The following is a 20,102-nucleotide window of genomic DNA, read 5'->3' as shown; positions in this document are numbered from 1 at the left end:
TGGGGGTGGGGCCGCCACCTGGCTCCCAGGCACTAAGGGAGCTGGGTGGGGGCACGATGACTCAGGTGGAGGGGGGCACGCGGGGGCATGAGGACCCAGGAGCTTCCCAGGGCCCAGAGGTCACCTGGGACCTGCCCTTCCACGCCAGACGCTTGTGCTTTGATTGCTGTCCAGGCCTAGGAACTGCATCCATGCACGAATTTCATGCACCGGTCCACTAGTCCTATCTAATAAAAGAGTAATATGCAAATTGACCATCATTCCAACACACAAGATGGCTGCCCCCATGTGGTCAATGATGGCTGCCCCCATGTGAACACAAGATGGCTGCCACAAGATGGCCAGCAGGGGAAGGGCAGTTGGGAGGGACCAGGCCTGCAAAAGGGAGGGCAGTTGGGGGCGATCAGGCCAGCAGGAGAGGGCAGTTGGGAGGGACAAGGCCTGCAGTGGAGGACAGTTGGGGAGGACCCAGGCCTGCAGGGGAGGGCAGTTAGGGGTGATCAGGCTGGCAGAGGAGGGAAGTTGGGGGCGACCGGGCCTGCAGGGAAGGGCAGTTGTGGGGGACCCAGGCCTGCAGGGGAGAGGAGTTGGGGGGGACCAGGCCTGCAGGGGAGGGCAGTTAGGGGCAATCAGGTTGGCAGGGGAGCAGTTAGGCATCAATCAGGCTGGCAGGGGAGTGGTTAGCGGGTGATCTGGCTGGCAGGCAGAAGCGGTTAGGGACAATCAGGAAGGCAAGGAGGCGAGCAGCTGGGAGCCAGAAGTCCTGGATTGTGAGCGGGATGTCCGACTGCCTGTTTAGGCCTGATCCCGGTCGAGGGGTCCCAGATTGGAGAGGTTGCAGGCTGGGCTGAGGGACATACACTCCCATGCACGAATTTCATGCACCTGGCCTCTAGTTAAATAATAATAGCCTAATTTGGCTTGTAACTAGAGTAAAATCCCATATCTAATAGCAATGATTTAGATAAATGTATACACACATTCACAATCATCCTATATATTAAAGAGGTAATATGCAAATTGACCATCACTCCAACACACAAGATGGCTGCCCCCATGTGGTCAAAGATGGCCTTCACCATGTGGACACAAGATGGCTGCCACAAGATGACCAGCAGGGGAGGGAAGTTGGGAGGGACCAGGCCTGCAAGGGAGGGCAGTTGGGGGCGACCAGCCCTGCAAGGGAGGGCAACTGGGGGGACCCAGGCCTGCAGGGGAGGGCAGTTTGCAGGGACCAGGCCTGCAGGGGAGGGCAGTTAGGGGTGACCAGGCCGGCAGAGGAGGCAATTGGGGGCAACCAGGCCTACAGGGGAGGGCAGTTAGGAGTGAGCAGGCCAACAGGGGAGGGCAGTTAGGGGCAATTTGGCTGGCAGGGAGCAGTTAGGCATCAATCAGGCTGGCAGGAGAGTGGTTAGGGGATGATTAGGCTGGCAGGCAAAAGTGGTTAGGGGCAATCAGGCAGCCAGGCAGGTGAACAGTTGGGAGCCAGCAGTCCTGGATTGTGAGAGGGATGTCCCAGATTGGAGAGGGTGTGGGCTGGGCTGAGGGACACACACACCACCACCCCTGTGCACGAATTTCATGCACTGGGCTTCTAGTCTATATATATAAAAGGCTAATATGCAAAGTGTCTTTTCAGGAGTTTGACTAGGAGACCAGGAGTTCAATCACTCGCTATGATTTGCGCTGACCACCAAGCGGGCAATGTGGAATAAAGGAAATCCCTGATTGGCTCTGATCACCAGCCAGGCCTAAGGACCCTACCTGTGCACGAATTTCGTGAACTGGGCCTCTAGTACATATATAAAGACATAAGCGCAATGATTATATTTTCAAGATCTTGTGTTCTTAATTATTTTTATATCTTCTAATTTTGAGTGTATATATAAAAATATCTTACCTTATAATAGACAAATATGCAAATTGACCGCACCTTTGCTACATCCAAGCCACACCCACCAACCAAGCCACGCCCATCAACCACGCCCACCAGGAAACCATTGCAGGGAAGCTGGGGTGTGGCGCCATCGGGGAGCCTGCACCGATCGCAGGAGCGAGCCGACCCCGCTCCTGCGATCGGGTCGCAGGGACGCTGGGGTTGCGGCAGAGCCCAAGGCCGGGAAAGCCGACCTAGGGGTCGGCTCGCTCCTGCGATCAGGTCGCAGGGACGCTGGGGTTGCGGCGGAGCCCAAGGCCACCGCCCAGGGCCAAGCCTGGACCCTGAAAGAAGGCAGAAGGCAGTGGCCACAGCCAAGGCCTGGGTCCCTGGTGCCCGCAGAAAACTGGTGCAGGCAGCCAGGTGAATGAAGGTCTATTGCACGAATCTTCGTGCAAACGGGCTACTAGTATGTATATAACTGTGTTTAATAAATTCTCCTTAAACATATATATTTAACCCTTTGCACTCACTTGCTTTTTTCTCGATTCCTTTATTCTACTTGGGATTTAATTTTTTAAATACCCCAGATTTTACAAAGCACAGCAGTAGAATAAAAAACTGGAGTTTCTTTTCATACAAACTTATTTATTTGGATTTTTTTAATATTTCAAATTATTGATACATTCAAAGAGTAATTTAAATCTCGACATCCGAGTGCAAAAGGTTAAATGCTACATTGTTTCATCCATAAATGGTCTCTGACTATCATCTCTTTTGTGAGTGTATCTTTTAATATGAAATAACTTTATGTTCTCCCTGCTATAAATTACAGGTTTCTTTATTTTGAAATTGTTGTTTTCACTTTGATTTAGGTGTGCTTCTTATAACAATTACTAGAGGCCTGGTGCATAAATTCATGCATAGGTGGGGTCTGGCCAGCCTGCTCCAATGGGGGAAGATCAAGCCAGGCTGGCTGGGGGAAGGGGCCAGGGGCAGTTGGTGTGGGGGGGGACTGATAAGGGGCGGGGCTGGCCATGAGTGGTGGGTGTGTGGGGGGCTGATTAGGAGTGGGGTGTCCAGGGGGAGGGGCTGCGGATGATTGGTGGGCCAGCCCCACCCCCGATATGGGGGAGCAATTGGGTGTGGGGCCAGCCAGGGGGAGGGGCCGTTGGCAGTTGGCATGGGGGAAGCCGATCAGGGGTGGGGCTGGCCAGGGGGCGGGGCCATGGACGGTTGGCCAGCCAGCCCCACCCCATCTTACACTTGTTTAGAATATCCTTCAAGTATTTTCTTAGATAACATGGTGTTTTTTTACTAAGTTATAGTCATCTTTCTTTTGCACTGTTCTGTAAGTGATTTTCAAATAAAGAAGCCAATATGTTTTAATGTTGAATCTGGAACCAGATTCTGTTTCTTCCAATCTGAGAGACACTTTGGAGTGTGCCTTAGTTTTTTCATATGCAAATTGAAGACAGTAAATGGATCTAACTCAAATGACTGAAATATATCACATAAAACACATGAAATGATGCTTAGCATATTCAGCAAATAGAAGTGTTAGCTTATCTTGACTGGGAGTAGAATTTTTTTTTACATGTTTTTTCTTTAACCCACTGGTTCTCTAAATGTGTTTTTTTAAAATGATTTTTTTATCTTTATTGATTAAGGTATTACATATGTGTCCTTATTCCCCCATTACCTCCCTAACCCCCCTCCATGCGCCCCCCCCCCTCCTCCCCCCCCCCCCCCCCCCCCACCGCTCATGCCCTTTCCCGCCTAATGTCTGTGTCCATTGGTTATGCTTAAATGCATGCATACAAGTCCTGGGTGTAGAATTTTTATGATAAACATTTTCTAACAATAGCCTGCAAATATTCTACCCCTACATAGCTTTGAGAGCCACAGAGAACTATGGTGATAAACTGATTTTATCTTGGCACTTAGTATTTAGAAGCTGAGGAATGACTGTAGTTTTTTTCATTAAACTGACCTTGTTTTTAGGGGAAGTCCTTAAAGAATATAGACCCATCTATCCAAGAGAGAAGAGTTGTCTTCTGTTATTTGTGCTGATAATATGCTACATAAAAATTTGCCTTTTTTTGCCTATTTTCCAAATGTACTTGGTGTAAATTTTTAACCACCATTTTATTATTGATTTCTAATCTAATTGCATATATTTACTAGGTCAAACTTTTCAATGTGCTGTTTTACATCAATAAGAATTACTTATTTTTAACTTTTTGATTAATAATTTCTGAAAGGAGCATATAAAATTTTTCAACATGATGTTAAATTTACCTACATTTTCCCTGTTATGTCTTTTCTTATTTTCTATAAATTTAAACAAATACATTATTTTACTCATAAATATGACACTTTGAGTTCTTTATTATTTTTCCATTATACAGTATCTCCTATTTGCTTAAATGATTTTCACTTTACATTCTAATCTTTTTGATACCGATATTACAGCACTAACTTTATATTTTAGCCATCTCTTTATTTCTACATTTTTTGTTTGTATTTCTATGTCAATACCTCAATATTATCTTTCTATTAAATACTTATCTCTTCCATTAAGCCTGGTAAATGAATTATTCTTTTAAAGTTTTTATTTTTTATTTTTATTATTTTTCCTGTTACTTTTAATTTATATCCCTCTACTTCTCTTGGTTATTTCATTTATTTTCTTAGAGGATTTTTAAACACCCTTTGATATATGCTTCTCAGATTAGTATGATAACATTCAAATTTTCTTTAGAAGCAAGTTCTTCCATGTTTTGCCATCCATGAGCTCAATGCTCTGGGACTTAGTCTGAAAGGTTAAGTTCCCAGGAGTCTGCTTTTGCCTCAATGTACTGAAGTGTGTGCAGTGCGGGTGACACCCAGGGCTGCTTCCTTTTCCTCTCCCTATGCATGCACTTCCCAGTCCAGTGGTTCGACAGTTCTTCCGCTTTCCTGTCATGGTCCCCAATTCAGAACCAGATCCAATATTTGTACCTTGAGGACTGTTCACCCATGAAAAACCAAATCCACTCAGGAGTTGGGGTGTGGGCTTGCCCAGATCCTAGTGTGTGGACATGTATGTCCCTATTCCCTCATGCCATTTCTAGTAGATCGGTGCGAGTCGCTGCACTCAGTAGTGGTTGCTGTTTGTTTTAGCCTCCCAGCCTAAGTAAGAGGGCTCTCACATCCTGGTTTCAGGTACTGAGCCTGGTACTTTGTCTGTCCCCATATTAGAAGAGCCACCACATAGAAGGAGACTCTTGATAACCACTGGCCAATTGTGCCCATGGCCAGGCACTCTGATTCCTGTCACAGGTTTTCTTTTGTTCCATGTCAACAGGGGTACTTAGATTTAAAAAAAAAAAAAAAAAAATATATATATATATATATATATATATATATATATATATATAGCCATATCTCCCTTTTAATACTAAAAAAAATGAAGTAGAAGTGAGTTTTAGAACTCTAAAAGTTATAATGTTTTTTAACTGGAAGTGCTTAATTAACTTATATTCTTCCTTTAGTGCTTCTATTAATAAATGTATTTCATGCTTTCTACCCCAGCTTTGAGTATGCCAAGATCAGAACAGTTTAAAATAGCTACAAGATGTCTTAGTGTTACTTGTACTAATACCTTGACGGTCCCAAAACAACATACCTTCATTCAAAATGAAAAGTCATAGCACACTCTGCCACATACTTTTTCTTTTTTGCTTCAAAAATTTCATCTTTAAATACCATAGCCTCTAGCATTGGTGGTAATTTAAAAAATAATAATTGTGGAGGACTAAAGCTACATCCTCATTTGTTTCTCATTAGATAAAATAAATAGTTAAGCAGCTATTCAAAAGTTTTTTGTCAGCCCTGGCCATGTGGCTCAGTTGCTTGGAACATCATCCCATACCCAAAGGTAGCAAATTGGATTTCCAGTCAAGGTGCATAAAGGAGGCAACCGATTGATGTTTCTCTCTCACATCGATGTTTCTCTATCTTTCTCTCCCTTTCCTTCTCTCTAACAAACAAACAAACAAAAAACAAATAAACAAACAAAAACATATCCTTGGGTGAGGATTTAAAAAAGAAAAGTTTTGTCAGTATAGGCATATTTGACCATTCAAATTAGCACTTTTTTTAAAAAATACTATTTGGTCAAGTGTTTAATCATCCCAGTCTTCAATAAAGATAATATTAATTCTTACTATGGTCACTGAAAAAATAAGTATGAGTCAGGCAGCAGTAATCACTTCATCAACCTTCTTTTTGCTATTTATAGTCACTGTGTCCTCTTTCAGTTAGAGCAGATATATTTTCTCATTAAAGATATAAAAAAGCAACAACAAAGAAATATATACAAAGATAATATAAAAGTGAATCAAAGTTTCTTGCCCCTTAGAAAGCATATTAAATTTACGAAACATACGATAAAATCTTAATATCTGATCTTGCACTAAAAAGAATTCCTGTATTTCACTGAAGAGTTCTTACTTTTTAAAAATGTATTTTCTGAGTCACAGAATGGATATACTTTTCAAAGAAAATGTCATATTGTTCTACCAAGAGATTTAAAAAAGTACAATGGTGTTAGGTGAACATTAATAAATTAATTTATAATTTGGATTGCTTTGTAGTAAAGTGTGTAAGAGGACAGCTTTGTGGGCCAGATTGCCAGGTTAAATCATGCTTCTCCCACATAACAGAATATGACCTTCAGCGAGTCATTCCACTTTTCTCAGCTTTGGTTTTTTTATGTTCCAATGGAAAAAATAATAGTACTTATAAGACTGTTGTCCAAAATAAAGGGCTAAATATATTTTAAAAACTAAGAACAATACTTTGCACATAGTTAATATTATATAATCACTAATAATTTATTATATTTGTACTAGATGCCTAGTGCACGGATTTGTGCACATTGAAAGAAAATGAATTAGAAGAAATATTTTAATATCGCTATTCGCCATTTCTCTATAACTGAAGTGTCAACCAAATTTATGACGAACAATAACAGATTGGAATACATGCGATTGGCTCCAGTGAGAGCTTTATATGTATCCTGCATGCTCAAGTCAACTTAGCCTTTTATAGATATAGTATAAACTTGCTTAATTAGACCTGCTTTCTGATTTAGCTAAACTTTTTCCAGCCCACTGAAGCATCCCAACTTCTCTTTCAGTTAATTGTCAGCAACACAGCAGTAAATATTAACAAGAAACAGATTATTATTGTAGATCACAAAGGGAGAACAAAAGGGTAAATATTTAACTGCAGCAGTGTTTGACTATATTCTGCTCAGTGAGAAAACCTGAAGTCATTTTCAAGGTTCACCATTTCTCACTTCTTTCAGTCAGGTCAAGTTTCTAAGCTTTCTAAATCTCCGTTTTCCAGCTAATGAAAAGAAAATAGGATTCTACCGAGTCTCCTATCTACCTACTCCAGGAGTTCTGTGAGGATCAAATGAGATGAGGCACGGGAAAACGCTTCACAAACATTTGGTTAAAGTGTAAAATGTTTGCACCTGGCTATAAAGCAAGTAGTGTTCCTGGGCTGAAGAAACTCCAAGGAGGCTAGTCACTAGGGAGAGGAAGCCAGGCATTGCTACGTGACGTCATTACCCGGCACCCACCGCAACCGTTTCCGCACTGGGCTGGGCTGGGCTGTGGGCCACATTTTTCGCCATGGGTGTCTGCAGCATTGGCTACAATTTGGTGGGGTGTTGCTCTGGGGTGGTGGCAGGGCCTGTGTCAAACTTGGGGGAAGCTGAGTGTTGATTTGTCAGTTCCAGGTCAATGGTGCTGGCCAGTGCTCATCAAGGCAGCTCCTGCATTGAGCATCTGCCCCCTGGTGGTCAGTGCACATCATAGCTATCAGTCAGATGGTTGGAGGGACACTTAGCCTTTCATATATATACTAGAGGCCCAGCATGTGATATAGCGCGGCCCCACCCACCTGTGCACACCCTGTCCACCCACCCGCTGTTCCACCCGCCCGCCGGCCACCAGCCTTGCTGTTATCAGAGCCTGTGGGCTGTGCAGGAGGGCTCCATGCACCTCATGGTGACTGGTTGTTTTGTTTTGGTCATGACACCTCATTGCCTTTTATTATTATGATTAGTAAAGGAAACAAAAGTTCTTGAAGTTTGCAAAATCATGTGTGTTATATTATAAATTTTCTCATCAAAGATTAAATCTTTAGTCAGTGCTATCCAATTTCAACATGAAATATCCATTTCTCACTGGTTCATCTATTTTGACCTCTGCCTCATTTTGTTTGATGAAGTTTGAGAACTTTATACTTATAAAGTTAAAAATAGAAAATATCAACATAAACTCAATCATTTTTGCCTGATTTAGATATATTTCCCTTTATCTAGAACATAAAATAATAAAGATAATAAGAATATATTATTTAAATTAGTATTTATCCATCAGAGTCTATAAAAATACTAGAGGCCCAGTGCATGATTAAATCATGCACGTGTAGGGTCCCCTAGGCCTAACCTGCCTTCCAGGCCATATCTACTGTCCCGCAAAGCCTAGCACGCTCTGCGGACACTGCTATCAGCCTGCTCCCCGCTTTTAATGGCAGGGGGTCCGCTGGTGCTGAAGCGGACACACAGCTCCCCGCTTTCGATCGTGGGGGAGCTGTCTGTCTGTCCGCTGGTGCACCAGGCCTTTCGAAAGCCTCCGGCGCAGTGAAGGCTTTTGAAAGGCCTGGTGCCTGAGCAGACAGACAGCCAGCTACCCGGCTTTCACTCCCTGCTTTTGATGGTCCGCAGCAGGATGTGGGCTCGCTGCCCTAGAGGCCCCTTCTGTGCTGCAGCACAGCCATGGCGCAGACGCTGAGCTTGCACCGCCACTGGTGACGCGAGTTCAGCATCCCGCTGGCCCAATCAGCTACCCCAGCCACCCCAAGTCCCACCCCCTGCGCCTCCCACTGGCCCAATCATGGGCGTAGCGGAGTGATGGTAATTTACATATTACCCTTTTATTATGTAGGATTAATGCCCAGTCTTGAAATAATGATCCCTTTATAGTATATTTACTTTATGCCATATTTGCTTTTTCAAATAACTAGTAGAAATTTATGACACTCTGTGACACAATTTTGAATAAGTGTCCAGTGAGGGTTAATTTTATTTCTCAACCTTACTGGGCTACTCGACACCCATATATCTGGTTAAACATTATTTCTGATTGTGTCTGTGAGCATGTTTCCAAAAAAGATGGGTATTTGAATTGGTGGACTGAGTAAAGTAGATAGCCCTGACCAAAGTGAATGGGTATCATCCAATCCACTAAGGGCTTGAGGATCAAATGAGATGAGGCAAAAAGGAAGGGGAAGGTCAAACTCATTCTATGCCTGATTGCTTTAACTGGGACACTGGTCTTCTTCTCCTGCTGTTTGTGCTCCTGGTTCTCAAGCTTTCAAACTTGGACTAGAATCTACACCATATGCTTTCTGATTTCAGGCATTCAACTATAACACTGGCTTTTCTGGGTCTCAGATTTGCAGATAGTAGAGCATTGGATTTCTCAGCCTCCATAATCAGTGAGCCAATTCCTTATAATAAATATCAAAATTAAAGCAGTGCTCAAAGGGTAATGAAACAAAGCAATACAGAAACTAGCCTGAAGAAACCCCCACCCAACTCTGAAAAAAGTTGACCATCACAATGTATTAACAAATTTATAAAACTTCATTTAACTGTATACTTAAAATGGATAGATAGATGATAATTAGATAGATGATAGACAGATGAATAGATAATAGGCAGATAGATAGATAGAAAATATATAAATGTATTATAACCATGAATACAATATTATTCATGTTTTCACATAGATAAAACATCTAGTAAATAAAGAGAGAGAAAAAGGGAAAAGAAAAAACTTATCCATGTAGTATAATACCAAAAAATATATGTAGAAGGAATGGTATAATTACATAATCACCATCTTGCAACCACCACAGTAATAATAATTTCATAATATTCAATAGAATTAATAAATGAATTCAATAAAGTTTATTCAATATAATTCAAAAATTAATTCAATAAAATACTTATATAATTTCAAGCTGCTTATCCACAAGTTATCCATATATATAAAACCCTAATATGCAAATAGACTGAATGGTCGAACAACTGAACAACCAAACACTATGGTCACTATGATGTGCGCTGACCACCAGGGGGCGCGCATGGAACATGGTGGGCATTGGCTGTAGCAGAATGGTGGAGCAGGTGAGTAGGGGCACCAGACCAAGGCAGGGCGCCAGTCGCTGTCATCAGGACAAGCCTCTGATGGTTACTGAAAATTCTTTGCTCCCACATGCCGCGGTCCCGCTGGGTGCTTGCACCTGCTGCCGGCCCCCAGCCCCTGCCCCGTTCATTCAGTGCTGTCAGTGGGTGCGAGCAGCGGCTGCTGCCCTGATCGCCCCTGAGGGCTTCTCCACCTCCTCCTGCTCCTGAGGGGCAATTGGGGCCAGCAGCCACCATTCACACCCACTGCTGGCACCAGACCCAATCGCTCTGCCCTGTCAGTGGGTGAGAACAGGGCCGGCGCCATCAGCGCATGGGAGTGGCGGTGGCAGGATCAGGGCTGCCAGCAGACAGGGGAGCAGGGGCTGTGGTGGGAGGGGATGGGAGGGGCACAGAGGATGGGCCAAGACCCAACCCTGTGCCCACCACAGCCCACAATTCCTTTTAAGGTGCATGAATGCGTGCACTGGGCCCCTAGTTTGTTAATAACAAGAAAAATAACAAAGTTACTTTATCATGCAGAAACTTGACAGTCACTTTTTAATTGAATCTACATTCTACAGTATCTGCTAGGATGCAATGAAAATAACACAGTATCCAAATCTAAGATAGACAACTTGAAGCAACACTTGAGAAAACATCAGACAAATATAAATTGAGGGATATTCCACAAAATTACTTGCTCATATCTTCAAAAATGTCAAGGTTATGAAAGTCAAGAGAAGATGAAGGAGTAGGAGACTAGAGAGCCATAACAACTGGTGCATTGCATGATCGAGGATTGATTCATAGGGCAACTGAAAAAACATGAATGGAGCTCTCTGGGTGAGTGGTCTGCAGTTCCTTGTGCTATTCCCACAGACATTTTGTAGATTTAAATTATTCCAAATTATATTTTTTGAGAGATAGATGGAAAACTCACAAAAATAAAGTTACCTACAATTGCAGGGGAAAGAGGTAGTGCATATGGAGAAACAGAAAAGGAACTGGACAGAAGCTAGAATTATCTGCATATAATACGTATGTAGATATGACCTGGAATTTTGAACATATACAAAGCAAAATTGGGTTTTTTATAAGTTATCCATAAACATTGAAAGCAAAATAAAAGGAATGAACCAAATTGCACATCTAGTGGGATAATCACAAAATAACATTAAAACACAGAGATTTGACTATTGGTATATCCTAGAAAGAAAAAAAAAACTTTAAAAAATATTAAACTCTTCTCTGTAGTTTGTTTTTTGTGATAGTGATGTTAATTTTATTCTGAGTTAGTGTGTATGTATGTGTGGGCCATGGGTTAAATTAAATGAGTAATTGTGTTATTGTCATTGAAAACAGAAAAAAGAGAGATATAAATGTAAGACAGATGAGTTTAACAACATCTCTCTGGTTCTTAATTTAAATTGGAAATGATAATAAGAATTAATGATATGTTTTGTTAAAATGTGCATATTTTATAGCTGAGTCTACAGAAAAGACCAACCAGATACCATTCTGACTAAGAATTGGGATCCTTAGAAAACTGTAATGGAAAACCTGAGTCAGGAAATGCCCAAGATGAGTCTATACCATATTGTCATAGTAGAAAACAAGGAAGCTATCAAAACTGCCTCTCAAATGGACTCAAGGGCCAAAGCCTGAATTTTTTTTTCTTTTATATTTTTTTGAAAAAAAATGTCTATTATATAGATAACTGGATTTGTTTTCAATAAATGAAATTATTTTCAAAACTTTTTAGTATAAATATAGCATTTTTAATTAATCTTATTTTTTTAATTACATGATGTTTCCTCCTATCATGTTCACAGATTTTCTCTAAAATATAATTATGGTTTAAAGCAATCTATCTAATAAAAGAGTAATATGCAAATTGACCATCACTCCAACACACAAGATGGCTGCCCCCATGAGGTCAAAGATGGCTGCCCCCATGTGAACACAAGATGGCCGCCACAAGATAGCCAGCAGGGGAGGGCAGTTGGGAGGGACCAGGCCGGCAGAGGAGGGAAGTTGGGGGCGACGGGGCCTGCAGGGAAGGGCAGTTGGGGGGGACCCAGGCCTTCAGGGGAGAGCAGTTAGGGGTGACCAGGCCTACAGGGGAGGGCAGTTAGGGGCAAACAGGCTGGCAGGGGAGCAGTTAGGTATCAATCAGGCTGGCAGGGGAGTGGTTAGGGGATTATCAGGCTGGCAGGCAGAAGGGGTCAGGGGCAATCAGGAAGGCAAGCAGGCAAGCAGTTGGGAGCCAGCAGTCCTGGATTGTGAGAGGGATGTTTGACTGCCTGTTTAGGCCCAATCCTACCGGGATTGGGCCTAAACAGGCAGTTGGACATCCCTTGAGGGGTCCCAGATTGAAGAGGGTGCAGGCTGGGCTGAGTGACACACACCCCATGCATGAATTTCGTGCACCAGGCCTCTAGTTTATACATATTTAGGAATAGATTATGTGTGTGTGCTCATGTGTGTGTATAAGTATAATATATAGGGGGAAAATGTATATCTGAGTAGTGATCAAATAAGGAAGATAGGGGAAAGCCTGGTTGCAATATCCATCTAGACAAAGATCTACTCTCAACCTCCAAGTTCACAATGAGTGTAAATAGGCAGGTGCATCTCAGAAAGAGCAGAATTCCCCTGCTTCTTTTGATTGTTTTGTTCTTAGACAAAAAGTAGATATTTTGTCTAAGAAGATTTCAAGTGAGGATGTGATGGTGGGGGTGGGGTGGCTCTGTGCCTGCAGCTGCAGAGCTGACCACGTGAGCTGGGACAGATGTAATTCACAGCCAAATCCTAGGAGCCTATAGCGTTAGCAAAAGCTGGCCCGCGGATTGGCAATGAACATAACCAGATCAGAGTTATAGCAGCTACAGATCCCTCCGTTGCAAGGAGCAACTCAGGTGGACCAGGGAATGCAGAAGTAGAGGGGAAGTAGAGGTCCCCCCTCTCTCAGGCAATGAAGATGAATAACCTCTTTTACTCCTACTTCCACCCCCGATTTAGCTGAGACAAGCAGGGTGTGAAGGAGGTTATGTAAGAGACTGGACCACGGAACATTTATTGGTCTAAATTTACAATATAAGATTAAAAATTCCTCCCTCTCCCACAGTAAATTATGGGATGGAACTTTTGAAGATGATCAAATCAGTCACATAGAATAGAAGAAATCTCTTTTTTGGCATGTTTGAATTGTTGTTTGAGGTTTATACCAGTGCTTCGCCACAGACTCCTAGGATTTCTTTGGCTGTGACTTTCATCTGTCCCAGCTCACATGGTCAGCGCTGCAGCTGCAGGCACAGAGCCGCCTCACCCCCACCATTGCACTCTCACCTGAAACCTTCTTAGCCAAAATGTCTACTTCTTCTTGCCTAAGACCTAAGAAATAAAAGGAAGCAGGAGATTTCTCAGTCTCAAGGTCTCCCTCTGCCATCAACATGCACCATTAAATTGGTAAACTGACACTCCAGGTTGATACAGGTGCTAGCTTTGAGATCACACTTTTTCAGAATTCTTAAAATGGAACAGGGGTACAAGTCTTTAACTCTATCTGTTGTATCACCAGCATGTGTCTAATACTCATCTATCTTGGATGAAGAAAATTAGGATACATATCTGATCACTTTGCTCTCATGCTATTTACCTCCCCAACTTTTCCTTTTTACAATCCTGGCCTGGTCACCCCTTAACTGCCCTCCCCTGCAGGTCTGGTCAACCCTAACTGCCCTCCCCTGCAGGCCTGGTCGCCCCCAACTGCTCTCCCCTGTAGGCCTGGTTCCCCCCCCCAACTTCCCTTCCCTGCTTGTGGTGGCCATCTTGTGTCCACATAGGGGCAGCCATCTTTGACCACGTGGGGGCAGCCATCTTGTGTGTTGGAGTGATGGTCAATTTGCATATTACTCTTTTATTAGATAAGAGGATGGCCCCTTTACCCTTGTTTAGTATAATAATTTTGAGCAGTATTTGTTAGCTACAACAAGGGAAGTTCTGATCAATACTTCATTGTGATAATTTTAAGTTCTTATTTTTGTTACAGTGTTTTGTGAGTAATAAAAGTTGCTGGTTTGTCTCTTTCCTTTTTTATTAGCATAGCACATAATAGTCCTTTAATGGATAAAAATCTTTTCCTACAACTTAATAACTTAAAAGATTATTTTCCTAAAATTTTATATTTAGCATATTGAAAAAAAAGAACCATGGAAATTTTAGAACTGATAAAAACCCAAGATATAATCAAATTTAATGTCCCTCCCAAATATTTATTTGTTGTTATGTAAACAGCAGGGCAAATTTCAACTTTCTGAGTGGTTAGCCTGGATTTTTTTCTTAATGTAAACCTGGAGAAGGTTAACAAACTTAACTGACCAGCTAGCTATACTGAATTTGAGATGTCCTTTAATGTTTTGCTATAAATATAAACTGCATTGAATGATAAATGCAGTAAGATTAATTAAAATTAATAGAGAAAAAAATTATACAAACTAGTATTGAAAGTAATATACTTGCCTGATTTCTTTTAAGAATATCTCTGTATTTCCTGATGGCAGTGAAAACAATTTTTAGTTGTACTAGTTCAGAATCTAAACAAAAGACTATTCCATGAAATACGTGATCATTTATAATTGTGGCTGAAGAAAGAACAAAATTCTGGTAAGAATTCTGCTGATTAGAAAATTAAGTTAGCAATAAAAAATCATATGTTGATTGTATTACATTTGCAATGAAAAAAATAAAAAAAATATTTTCTGCTTTCCCATAAAATATAAAAAATATTGTAACTAAGCTTTTTACAGCCTTTGCCTAAATCACAACTATAAATCAAAAGTATAAAAAGAAATTTGCTGATGAATTTTAAAAAATTCAGTAATGTTGCTTTTAATGGAAACCAATTAAAATGCAAGAAAATATTACAGCTTCAGGCATATATGTAGCTTATATACTATGTTTGTAAACATGTTCTGAATATAGATCATGCAATAAAAAGACAGAGTTTGCAAATATCATTGATCAAGTTAATAAAGCTAGTTAATCAATTTGCACATCTATAGTATTTGTCACAAATGGTACGAGGTGCTGAATTTAGAGCTATGCCCTCAAGAGGTTTAGAAAATAATAGCAGTGCAATGTAATAAGTGTACTGAGCAGTTAATCAGTTAAACTAAAAATCTACTTAAAATGTAATATTCAAAATCTCAGAGTTATGTGGGAAAGAAAATAATTTATGTTAGCCTAAAAATTGGCCAAAAGCAAATTGGCTACCCAGACATTTAAAAAATACATAAAAGCAAGTATATTAAATCACCGCTTTATACACTTTAAGTATATGAAATTTTGTTTGTCAAGTATACCTTCATAAACCTGGGGGGAAATAAAAGTAAGTAGTAAGTATGCTCCTTGAAGCTAAGGTGCCATATGAAGCTAAGGCACTAGATACAAGAAACTATAGACTCTCAGGAACATGTCCTGCATGCCTTTCAACAAAATGCCATATCATATTATTTTCCTCCCTAAAGACATAAAATATTACATAAGCATATGAAAAACAGCACCTGCTCTGCTAGAATAAATCTGAATCTGACAGATGAAGAGTAAGGACAAGTGTGAAGTCTCCAGGAAATATAAACTACCAGATGTGCTGTTTGCCAACCCTTTTACCCCATGAACCTATGCTCTGGCTGCTGAAGTCATCATCATCCATTGAAAAGAATGGCTCACTTCCCATCTGCTAGGAAATTAAAATTATGATCACACAAATATTAGTTATTAAATTTTGAGAAGTCAATGGACATTCCACAACTGTTCAAATATAACTATGTTTTGTCACCATAACAGAGTTCTATAGATGTAAGATGGAAAAAAAATTCATTTCTGTTATTGCAGACATGATCTTGGAAAGATTTAATTCTTCACTATCTCTATTATTAAAATGTCACTGATAGGATCTTAACCCCTACATTTGTTGTTATATTCTTAGTGTTGCTTTTGTAAATGTATCTTCTGGTATAGAATTTAAATTTTGGATAGGGTAGAAATGTGGTCTGAAGATGGAAGTGTTTGGAATGTCTCAGGTAAATAAATGCTAAAAGTTGTATGATACTGCTATTCAGTCTTTTATGTTTTCCTATGTGATGATTCTAATAAAGGTAGAACCAAGAAAAGGTCAGTGCGTTAGGGTCTTTATTAAGAATGTCAAAAATGGTGAGGTATTCTGTACTGATTGCAGAAACACTGTAATCCACTTGAATCTTAAAATTCATATTGAAAATAATTATTTCCTAATGTTGCACAATGAAGCGTTGAACATGAATTTCTCTTGGAGAGCCATAACTGTTTCCATATGCAACATACATCTGGTTAGGAAACAGAATCGTTCCATGCCCATTTATCAAAACCAAGGCCTTCTATCAACTGGCTACTGTATTTTTCCAAGCTCATCTCTCATTACCACCCAACATGTCCATTGTCTTCTAGGTACCATCCAACTGGAGGGACTAATGGTTGCTGAAGGTGATTGACTGGGGCTTGGCCTATGGCTGTTAGGCATGTTATGTTTGTAGTGATTTGCCTACCCTCTTTACTCTTGGGAATAAATGCAAGAGAATCAAATTAGCCTAAGGGCATTGTGACTATATGTTTCAGAGCAGGGTTTTGCCTTTCATGAAACTTATTTAGAAATCCGATTTCCTGAAATTTTCATGCTTCCAATTTTAGTATCTTCTACTGTCTTAGCAGCATATGACACTGAGAAATGGTATTAAATAAATACAAAATGGATTAGAGACTTAAATGCATAGCTCAAAATCACAAAACTCCAAGAAGAAAACATAGGCAGTAAAATCTCTGACATTTCTCTTAGCAATGTTTTTGTAATATATCTCCTTAGGCAAAAGAAATTAAAAATAAATAAATAAACTAATGAGACTGCATCAAACTAAAAAAGTTTTTGCACAGCCAAGGAAACCATCAACAAAACAAAAAGACTACCTACTAAATGGGAGAACATATTTGCCAATGATACATCCACGGAAGGGTTAATATCCAAAATATATATTTTTAAAAACTCATATAACTTAACACAAAAAAAATGAACAATCCAATTTAAAAAGTGGGCACAAACCCTCACTCGCTGCCCGCTCGCCCTGCCACTCCTCAGAAATGCTTTGATTACACAGTCTTTTGCCAGATTAGGCCCGTGTCTAGGGCACTGACTCCTCATTTCACTTGGGCTTATGCCAAAGATGTAAAATTTGGTGCAGAGGCTCGAGCCTTAATACTTCAAGGTGTAGACCTTTTAGTCGATGCTATAGCCATTACTATGAGGCCAAAGGGAAGAACAGTGATTATTGAACTGAGCTGGGAAAGTCCCAAAGTAACAAAAGATGGTGTGACCATTGCAAAGTCCATTGACTTAAAATATAAATATAAAAATATTGGCGCTAAGCTTGTTCAAGATGTTGCCAATAATACAAATGAAAAGGCTGGGGATGGCACCGCCATTGCTACTGTGCTGGCATGCTCCATTGCCAAGGAATGCTTTAAGAAGATTAGTAAAGGTGCTAATCCAATGCAAATCAGGAGAGGTGTGATGTTATCTGTTGATGCTGAAATTTCTGATCTTTAGAAGCAGTCTAAACCTGTGACAACCCCTGAAGAAATAGCTCAGGTTGCTACAATTCCTGCAAATGGAGACAAAGAAATTGGCAACATAATTTCCTAGGCAATGAAGAAGGTTGAAAGGAAAGGTGTCATCACAGTAAAGGATGAAAAACACCGAATAATGAATTAGAAATTATTAAAGACATGAAGTTTGATCGAGGTTATATTTCTCCATACTTTATTAATACAGAAAAAGGTCAGAAATGTGAATTCCAAGATGCATACATTCTATTGAGTGAAAAAATTTCTAGTGTTCAGTCCATCATACCTGTTCTTGAAATTGCCAATGCTCACCATAAGCCCTTGGTCATAATTGCTGAAGATGTTGATGGAGAAGCTCTAAGTATGCTTATTTTGAATAGGCTAAAAGTTGGTCTTCAGTTTGTAGCAGTCAGAGCTCCAGGTTTTGGTGATAATAGAAAGAACCTGCTTAGAAACATGGCTATTGCTCCTGGTAGTGCAGTGTTTGGAGAAGAAGGATTGACTTTCAATCTAGAAGATGTTCAGCCTTATGACTGAACATGGAGCGGTCATTGTGACCAAAGATGATGCCATGCTCTTGAAAGGAAAAGGTGACAAGACTCAAATTGAAAAATGTATTCAAGAAATCATCAAGCAGGTAGACATTACAACTAGTGAATATGAAAAGGAAAAACTAAATGAATGCCTGGCCAAGTCTCAGATGGAGTAGCTATGCTGAAGGTTGGTGGGACAAGTGATATTGAAATGAATGAAAAGAAAGAGAGTCACAGATGCCCTCAACGCTACCTGAGCTGTTGTGGAGAAAGGCATTATTCTGGGAGGGGGCTGTACCCTGCTTCAGTGGATTCCAGCTTTGTACTCATTAACTCCAACTAATGAAGATAAAAAAATTGGTACAAAAATTATTAAGAAAGCATTAAAAATTCCTGCAATGACCATTGCTAAGAATGATTTTAGTGTTTGTCATCACCCAATGAGAAGTGAAGAAGTCTTTCTGTGGAGAGTAAGAAGTCTTTCTGTTGAGGGATCATTGATAGTTGAGAAAAGTATGCAAATTTTTTTAGAAATTGGTTATGATGCCATACTTGGAGATTTTATGAATGTGGTGGAAAAAGGAATCATTGATCCAACTAAGGTTATAAGAACTGCTTTACTGGATGCTGTTGGTGTGGCCCCTCCGTTAACAACAGGAGAAGTTGTGGTCACAGAAATTCCTAAAGAGGAGAAGGACCCTGGGATGGGTGGGATGGGTGGGATGGGAGGAGGGATGGGAGGTGGCATGTTCTAGCCCTAGAATAGTGCTTTACCATCATTACTGAGAACTGTGAGAGGAAGCTCAGGGCAGACTCCTCACCTATAACTTCAGAGAAGTCAGGTGAAGGAAATGATTGAAGAAAAGCTAGCTGATGTTCAAGAAAATCACTCTAACCATCAGTTACTGATTTCAGTTGACAACATACAATGGTTTACTGCTGTCATTGTCCATGCCAACCGATAATTTATTTTGTATTTTTGAATAAAAATACATCTGTACATCCCTTATAAGTGCAAGAGCCATGTACCAATGTACTGCTTTCAACATAAATCACTGAGGCATTTTTACTACTATTCTGTTAAAATCAGGATTTTAGTGTTTGTCATCACCCAATAAGAAGTGAAGAAGAAGTCTTTCTGTGGAGAGTAAGAATATTTGTGTACAAAGTAGAGAAATATCCAATTATGTGACCTTTGTGTAATAAAAATTTGTTTGAAGTTTAAATAAATAAGTAAATAAATGAATAAGTAAATAGTGGGCACAAGACCTGAATAGACACTCCTCCAAAGAGCACATTCAGATGGCCAATAGATATATGAAAAAAAAGATGCTCCACATCACTAATCAACAGAGAAATGCAAATGAAAACCACAATGAGGTACCACCTCTTTGAGAGAGATACCACCTATCTAGCACCACCTGTCAGAGAGACTACCATCAATAAGTCAACAAACAGGAAGTGGTGCTGAGGATATGGAGAAAATGGAACCCTCATGCACTGTTGGTGGGAATGCAGACTGGTGGTGCCCCTACAAAAAACAATATAAAGGTTCCTCAAAAAATTAAAAATGGAACTGTCTTATGACCCAGTGATTCAACTTCTGAGTATATATGAGAAGAAACCCAAAACACTAATTCAAAAGGATATATGCACCCCTATGTTCACTGTAGCATTATTTAAAACTAGAGGCCCGGTGCACAAAATTCATGCATGGGTGTGTGCTTGTGTGTGTGTGTGTGTCCCTCAGACCAGCCTGCACCCTCTCCAATATGGGATCCCTCTC

General features: G+C 40.5%; 1 pseudogene; it reads left to right on the top strand.

Moving 5' to 3' along the window:
• The window catches only part of LOC103298805 (60 kDa heat shock protein, mitochondrial-like), a 91,623-nt pseudogene extending 72,552 nt beyond the window's left edge, over positions 1-19,071 (top strand).
• Positions 19,072-20,102: the final 1,031 nt, after the last annotated feature.

This window comes from Eptesicus fuscus, chromosome 3 (assembly GCF_027574615.1).
Source record: "Eptesicus fuscus isolate TK198812 chromosome 3, DD_ASM_mEF_20220401, whole genome shotgun sequence".
In the NCBI taxonomy this organism is placed as follows: domain Eukaryota; kingdom Metazoa; phylum Chordata; class Mammalia; order Chiroptera; family Vespertilionidae; genus Eptesicus; species Eptesicus fuscus.
Note: the sequence above shows the minus strand (reverse complement) of the source record. Positions and strands in the feature narration are given on the sequence as shown.